Genomic DNA, 9,001 nt, shown 5'->3' on the forward strand with positions numbered 1-9,001 from the left:
AACTAATAATTAGGGTTTCTATCATTATAGAGAGAAGAGGAATAGAAATTGGGGTAACCAGAATTTTTTATTACCCTGATCTACCAAGACATAGGCCATGCTCTCTTCCATAGGGACAGAAAACCCAGAGAAGCACGGAGGACCCTTGAGCCAAGAGGAGCAAAGTTGAAGTTGAGTCAAATGCGTGTGTGCGCACGCACACACGCACACACACGCACACACACACAGGCACGCGCACCTAGTTATTCTTCCCAAATTAATATATCAGGTAAGCCCTACCACTTGCCTAGGGACAGAGAAAAGCTGGGGACATGCTCAGGGGAAAATTTCTCCTTGTAGAAACCAAAAGTGGGAAAAACCTTCTTCCCAGGACTGATTTCTGCATCCTTAATCACTTTGTTACTCCTTCCAAATCTGGTCCTGTCTCAAGGATGGCCTCTGGAGATTCAGGCATGCTCTTCTGAAAATATCCTCACTGAGCAGAACTCTGCCCTTTGAAACTGGATTTAGCATTTGGAACCAAGCGGAAGTTACCCGGATCTCAGCTCGGCAGGGGCTCACAATGAGAATCGGTTGATGTAAAAAGTAGAATGCATCAGTTAGACCCTTGGGGATGTCAAGATGGAATTAGAAGTACAAGAGAGTTATGGGGAGTGATGCCTATGGAAAAAAGAAGTGGGAGCAGGAGTAGAGGCTAAGCCTTCAGACCATGATGCCAGTCTGCCATCTGTGAAAGAAAAGGCAGAAGGTAGGAAGAGTCATGGTGCCACTCTGAGAAGACCGAGGGCTGCAGTGTAAAGATTTCCCATTCAGAAATTGCCATGAGGCAGAAATGGCCATGCATATTCATGGCTAGGGCTTCCCTGGAAGGTCATGGTCTTGGCTTGAAAGTTGAAGCAAGTCTTAGAAGCACTGCAGGTGCACTGTGCATTCTGTGCAACTGATCAGCAAGTTCCTTCCTGAAAGGAGGGCTGAGCAGCACAACTCCACCACTGACACATTGACTCTGAATGCAGTTCTGACTAATTTGTGAACTCTTCAAGGACAGAGACCAGACCTGCTTCATTTCTGTATTTTTTACTCAAACAAAGAGTCCTTATCCAGTGCACACAGAAGGTCTGATAGATGAATGAGTGTTTACGTTCAGGCATGCACTTGTACCCATAACTCCTTTGAAAGGAACAGTGTGATTCATGGGAGCCTCTTCTATTTCTTCTTTTAACTGTCAGTCTTACTGAGTCCCACCCTTACACATTTGAAGAGGTAATACAATTCAATATACAATTAATCACCATCTCTTGGAAATGTTTAATATATGTCAACCAAGTGCTTTATATTCAATACCTGATTTAATCCTCCCGACAAACCTGTAGGATAGATATTAACATCCCCCATGTTATCACTGAGGGAGCTAAGGTTCAGAGATATTGAGTCATTTGTGCAAGATCACAGAGCCATGAAGTGGAGAAACTGGAGTTCAAGCCCTTCTGTCTACTTTCAGAGCCAAAGCCACTATGCTGAGGTGTCAAGATATTTTGGTGGCCTACAGTCATTTCTTCTTCTTCCTTGCTAATTGAGTCTTGGTTTTGTCTGAGGTTCAAAATCCATTGGTCTAAACCCATCAAAACAATCTTTTTTTTTCTTTTGCCAGTGATTCTTTGAAGGAGAACCTGTAACCCAGTTCTGACTAATGGGGTGTAAGGAAAGTTTTCGACAGGCTTTTGAGAAATATTTTTGTTTATGAAGAAAAAAGAAAGTTGGGGAAGAGAAGCCCTGCCCCGTTTTTCTCTGAGTAGGGTCCTGTACTAATGATGTCTGGAGCAGTGGCAGGTATTGCATAAGCATAAGAGTAAATGAACAGAAAAAAGGTGACTCAGAGCTCTGACGCTGGTAAGATATTTAATTAACCAATCCTAAAACTACCAATCTCCAGACCCACTATTAAGTGAAATAATACATGTTCTTATTGTTCAAGACACTTTTAGTTGGGTATATTGAAATTAAAGGCTTCCTAAGTGATTCACCTCTACTACTGATATGGGAGTCTTTCACGTGCTGGGCACTGTACCAGGAGCTAGGGGTAGAGAGATGAAGGAATCACAGTCTCTGCCATCAAGGAGCATATTATTCAGAAAAGATACAGAATCATGAACTGCACTTGCTGTTTCCTCTGCCTCCATTCAAAACTTGTCTCCACCACTTTCTAGCTGTGTGAGCTTAATCAAGCTCCTGAACCTCTCTTTCCCTAGTTTTCCTGTCTTATAAAATTAGGATAATGATAGAACTTATTTCACGAAGGATTTAATACATCTCGTGTACAGTAAAGGTTCAAAAAGTATTAGCTCGGTAGATGGTTGGCAAAGATGGTCACAGTAATTTCTTCCATCCTTGTAAGCACACTTCTTTTATTGAAACTTTAACCATTCCTTCTCACCAAAGGGGTAAAATCTATTTCTTACCCTTGAATCTGAGCTGGACTGTTGTCTTGTTCTGACCAATAGATAATGGTAGAAGCGAGGTGAACTCTGAAGCCTAAGACTCAAGAGGCCTTGCATGCTTCTGTTCTCACCCTCTTAGAATGTTGCCCCAAGACCTCTATGGGAAAAAGCCTGGTCCAGCCTTGTGTCAGCCATGAGTTGGTTCTCCCTTCAAGAAACAACTTATTGGGTGGCAAGGAGTGTAATTAGCTGACAGCTTCCTGCAGCTAACACCCTCAGGCTCCATCTCGGCATGAGCTGAGGCCATTCTCTTCCTGGATAGCTTTGGGCAGAGAATTGGTAGAGAAACTAGGGTCTGGTGATTTCTGCTTAACATTGAGTTTCTCCAGTGGGAAATCGTTGCTCTGGTGCTTGGCTGGGTTGGCTGAGGCTTTGTCAAATTTGCATCGTAGTCTGAGCTCTGCCTTGTGTGACCCTGCTTTCTCCCCTTTTAAAAAGGCAGTATCCACCAATAAACCTCTTAAACTCCTAACTACATCTCAGGGTCTATTTCCTAAAAGATCCAACTGATAGTTGACCAGCAATGGCATAAGAAAACAGACATTACTATGGTGATTTAGAAAGGCCTCACTCACCACTCAACTGCGAACGAGAGCACCATCCTCATCTCATATACCGTCCCAGGCAATATGGGATGAGTATATCTGGGTGGACACCCTCAAAGATCTTGGATCCTCAGACTCATTTGGATTCTCAGAGCCTATAGAGATTGTTGCCCCACTTTTTATTAAGATCTAGCATCTTCCCATGTGGGAAGACCATGAAGAAGCCTCAACTCTGCAAGTCAATGGGAGTCCTACTCAGGATTTACTCTCACCTCCTCTCTTGGCTTCCAAGCTGATAAATAATGTTAAGTTGCAGCATAACTCAACTGGGGATGTGTGTGGCCAATTAAGGAAATAAAAGGACTATATCCCAATGAAATCGGAAAAATTAACTATCATGTGCCAGCAAGATCAGGGAAGTACTGGTTAGTGGATTTGAGGGTACTTAATCAAGGGGGCCGGAACATAAACCTGAACAGAAAGTTCATTGACCTGGAGCCATTCTTTTGTGACACAGGATTTAACAGTCTAGCAAGGACCAGGGCTGATACAAACTTATGGCTTTGTGGCTCCAAAAGTCTGGAAAAAGCGATGGCTTAGGTTGAGCAAATTGTCATGGCAGATGGTAAAGGAAGGGATTAAAAGGCTCAGGGAAGTGAACATGCTGAACCTGACATACTATGAGGGGCCAAGAGACCCTCCCCCAACCCTGCCAGAAGATGTTCCATCTGAGGGCACAGAGGATACACCCACCATTCACTAAGGCCATCAGGAATGCATTGGTGACAGAGGCATTGACATCACTAAGAAACTCAGTGGCCTCCTCTACATTTAAAGCAAAAACAATAGTGATATGTTGTGGGTTTTAACATTATAGTAGTAAAATGTATTAAAAGAAAAACTCAGTGGCTGGGAAGGGGGAAATTGAACTATAGTGATGTAAATTTCTTATAGCATACATAAAGTGATAAAATATCATATGAAGATAGACTGATAAGCTAAAGATGTATACTGTAAATCTAAAGCAACTATCAAAAGAAAATAAAACAAATAAAAAAACCAAAGAGTTATGATTAATAAACCATCAAAGTAGGTATAATGTGAGGAAAGAGTGAAGACAAACAGAATATAAATGGAAGTTATTTTAACCAAGCTGCTAAATTATTAACATTATGAAGGTTGAGGCATGAGGAAACAATTCTTTTTCTTGTCTTAACTACCCTGAGATCTCAAACTTTTGAATTTTCCCATCCTGTGTCAATACCTAGACATACATCAGTTTCTTGTGTGCCAGTACCCGAACATACATAAAACCTGCAAATAACTCTCTGACTACTCAATAAAGGACTTAAACGCAACCAAACCACTCCAAATAACCTGGCATCCATCATCCAGACCACCTGATATCTGACTGATAACTGTCTTGAACTAATACGAAGGTTAAGAATGCATGACTGATTATTCTCAAGGATACAACTTAACTATAACAACTCTTAGCTTTTCTTTCTTCTTCAGAACACTCTGGGTATTGCCTAGTTATGTTTCCAGTTTGCTGCCTCTAAGACCCTTTAATAAATCTTTGTCGTGTATTTCTAACCTAAACCTCCAAACTCTTTTTTATATGTTCAACAAATGTAATAATAAAGAATACTCAAATAATAGAAAAATAAAGCAGGAAAAGATGGAAAGGAGAACAAAGAACAGACGAGACAGATAAAAACAAAAGTAGCAAGATGGCGGATTGAGACTCAAACATGTTAATAATCATTTAATTATTATAATCACTAATAATGAAATATAAATGGCCTAAATCCCTCAATTAAAAGGCAAATATTGTCACAATATATTTTAAAAAGCAAAAGTTAACAATATTCTGCTATAAAAACCTGATTTTAAATATAACGTCAGAAATAGGTTAAATGTAAAAGGATGAGAAATGATATACCATACGAATAGTAATGAAAAGAAAATTGGAATAGATATACAAATATCAGACAAAATAGGTGAAAATTGTTACATAAAATAACTTCTTCTAGAAGAATGACAGTTATAAATAGTTCCAATGTTCTTTGGCCACAATGTAAGTAAATTAGAAGTCAATACCATAAATATTTCTGAATGTTCTTAAATATTTAAAAACTAAAAAAAAAAAAAGCCTTCTGAATTACCAATGAGTTAAAGAAGAAGTTAAAAAGAGAATTATAAAGTATTTTAAACGAAAACACAGCATACCAAAATTTGTAGGCTAGAGTTAAAACAGTGTTTAGAGAGAAATTTATAACACTAAAATGCCCATATGAGAAACAAAGAGAGAAATCAATGAACTCATATTCTTCCTTAGGAAACTAAAAAGAAGAAGGAGGAGGAGGAGGAGGAGAAATAGGAGGAGTGGAAATTAAACTCAAAATAAGCAGAAGAAAAGAAATAACAAAGAGTATAAATCAATAAAATACAAAACAGAAAAACAAAATGGTGAATCAATGAAACTAAAGTGGGTTCTTTGAATAAATAACACTGACATATCTCTAGCCAGGCTGATTAGGAAAAAATAAAGAAGACACAAATTACTAACACCAGGAATGTGGGACCCTACAGCTATTTGAAGAACAATAAAGGAATATCATGAGCAATTTAGTGCTAATAAATAAGACAACTTAGATGAACTGGACGAATTCCTTAAAAGACACAAACTATCAAAATTCATTCAAGAAAAACAGATCAAGGCCCAAGAGTCCAGAATATCCCCATATCTGTTAAAGAAACTGAATTTAAAATAAAGACGAACAGAAACTGTTCAGCTGAGCCTAACCCAGTTGCCAACTACAGAACTGGTTGTTGGTTTGTCACTACATTTTTGTGTGGTTTGTTATGCAGCAAAGGGTATTACTATTTTTATTCCTTATCTTCATGAAAACATTTATTTTCTCTCCAGCATTCACTCAAATATTCTCTCTTCCAAGAAAATTTCCCCACATCCCTCTCACCTTGCTGCATCCCAAGCATAGCTGGTTCCTCCTTTCTCTATGCTTCTCTTCATGGTGTACGTGTCTTTTTTAGGCCGGTTTGGCTTAAAATCACCTGGGCTTATGTCTATCCCTCTTCTCCTCTAAGACTATATATTTCTCTGGGCAAGAACCATGTTTTCTTCAGCCCTACATCCTTCACATTTAGCACAGTGTCTGGTGTAGTTTAAGCACTCATAAATATTTATGAAATATTAAGGAAGTGAATGAGATAATAGATGCGAAATGAAAAAATGAATGATTAAACGAAGTGACTAATTGGAATAACTGAAAAAAATTGTTATATCTAACATTCATCTAGAGTGTATAATCTGTTAGTCACTGTTCTAAGTATTTTTAAAAATTCATTGAGTGCCTGCTACGTGCCAGATACTATGCTCAATGTTTTACATTCATTGTTTTACTGAATCCTATATAAGATTCCTGAGTGTTAATCAATGTTATTCTTATTTTTGTCCTACGTTTTCTTTAAATATAAAAAAGACAATCTATGACCACTATATATCTACTAGAATGGCCAAAATCCAGAACACTGACAACACCAGGTGCTGGTAAGGATGTGGAGCAACAGGAACTCTCATTCATTGCTGGTGGGAATGCAAAATGGTATGGCCATTGTTGTTTTAATTTGCATTTCCCTGATGACATATATGGAGCATCTTTTCATATGCTTATTTGCCATCTGTATCTCTTCTCTGCTGAGGTGTTTGTTAAGGTCTTTGGCCTATTTTTTAAATCAGGTTGTTTTCCTACTGAGCTTTAAGAGTTCTTTGTATATTTTGGATAACAATCCTTTATCAGATACATCATTTGCAAATATTTTCTACTAGTCTGTGGCTTATCTTTTTGTACTTTTGATAGTGTTTCTATATGAGAAATTTTTAATTTTTTGAAGTCCAGCTTATTAATTCTTTCATGGATTGTATCTTTGGTGTTGTATCTAAAAAGTTGTTGTCAAACCCAAGGTAATCTAGATTTTCTCTTATGTTATCTTCTATGAGTTTTATAGTTTTGCATTTTACACTTAGGTCTGTGATTCATTTTGAGTTAATTTTTGTGAAGGGTATTAGTTCTGTGGCTAGATTCATTATTTTTCATGTCAATGTCCAGTTGTTCCAGCACCCTTTGTTGAAAAAAATCGTCGTTGCTCCATTGTATTGCCTTTGCTCCTTTGTCAAAGTTCAGTTGGCTGTATTTATGTGGGGCTCTTTCTGGGCCTCTATTCCATTCCATTGATTTATTTATCTATTCTTTTGCCAATATCACAGTTTTGGTTACCATAGCTTTACAGTAAATCTTGAAGTTGAAAAGTGTCAGTCTTCTGATGTTGTTCTTCTTAAATATACTGTTGGCTGTCCTAGGATTTTTGCTTCTCCATATAAACTTTAGAATCAGTTTGTTGATATCCACAAAATAACTCAATGGAATTTTTATTGAGATTGCCTTGAATCTGTAGATCAAGTTGGGAAGACCTGATATCCTGACAATATTGAGTCTTCCTATCCATGAACATGGAATGCCTGTCCTATATTTGGTGCTTTGATTTTTTTTTAATCTGTTTTGCAGTTTTCCTTTCATAAATCTTGTACATATTTTCTTAGAATTATACCTATTTCATTCGTATAGGTGGTAAACAGTATTATGGGTTTTGGGGTTTTTTTTTCAAATTCTACCTGTTCTTTGGTGATATATAAGAAAATGATTGACTTTGTATAGTAACCTTAAAGTCTGCAACCTTGCTGTATTTCCTTTCTTCCACATGGAAGTCTAGTGAGGGCTGAAGTTGGGTATCTCCCTTCCCCAGGTCAGTTAGGCTCTGAAAAAGCCCCAGCAGGTTTGGCTCTGATTAAATAGTTTATCCTGATGGTAGACCTTGTTAAAAACAGAATGCTCTGAGATATTTCGAAATAGCTGCTTTCCCCTTACCCCTGCCTGAAGCATGTGGGGATTTTTCTCTGATCTTGACTGTGAGAACATAATAGGGCTCCTGGAGGTAAAACTGAAAAAAAGTGTGGAGGCTTCTCTCTATGACTGAGTCTTCCCAGAGTTTTTAACTCTCAGATTTGTCCACAGTTCAGATTTCCCTTTGCCAGCACTGATTCTCATGGAGGTTGCTGCTCATGGGTTTCTGCTCCTATAAGTTGTGATTCTCTGTATTCTCCTGTCAGCCTCTCCAATTCGGGGGCTGAAATTTACTCTATGACTTCACTTCTCTTATAGTTCTCAGAAAAGTCGTTGATTTTTCAATTTGTTCAACTTTTTATTTGTTATCAGGACAGAGCGGTAACCTCCAAGCTTCTTACAGGCCAGGCTGGAAAACAGAAATCTGTTCTAAGCATTTTATAAGTGTTTATTTAACCTCTAGACACTACTTTGAGGAAAGAATGAATTTTATCTCTACTTTATAAATGAGGGAACTGAGACTTAGAGAGTTAATTAGGTCACAGGAGAGTTAGTAAATGCCAGCACTGGTACCCAGGTAGACGGGCTCTAGTGCCTAACCTTTATGTTATGCAGTACTACCTACACAAATTCTAAGAAGGTACCCGGTGATAAATGTCATCACAGGTTTACAAAGAGACAAGGAAGCAAAAGATGCAGAAACTCAAGGAAGTCTGTCTCTGCTATGGCACCCAGCCCATGAGAGGCATTCTTGGATGCCTCCTTCCACCCTACTTTTCTGTAGTGCTTAGTTATAGGCTTTCGCATTTCTGTACTGAGAAAGAGCCATCAGCAGGAGATCTAAGAATCCCTCTTTCCAGAAGCTGCCTTCACCCACCCTGCTTCTGGATCTAGGCCACTTCTCTTCCCAAATTTGGTTGCACCTGCCTCAGAAGCCAGCCTCAAACAGCTAGAGTCAACCAGCGTCTCCAGAAGCCTTCACAGTAGTAGGGCTCTTCCTGCCATTATGTCATTTCTCCTCCCAGCAACCTTC

The sequence above is a fragment of the Pteropus vampyrus genome, unplaced genomic scaffold (assembly GCF_000151845.1).
Source record: "Pteropus vampyrus isolate Shadow unplaced genomic scaffold, Pvam_2.0 Scaffold7, whole genome shotgun sequence".
NCBI lineage: Eukaryota > Metazoa > Chordata > Mammalia > Chiroptera > Pteropodidae > Pteropus > Pteropus vampyrus.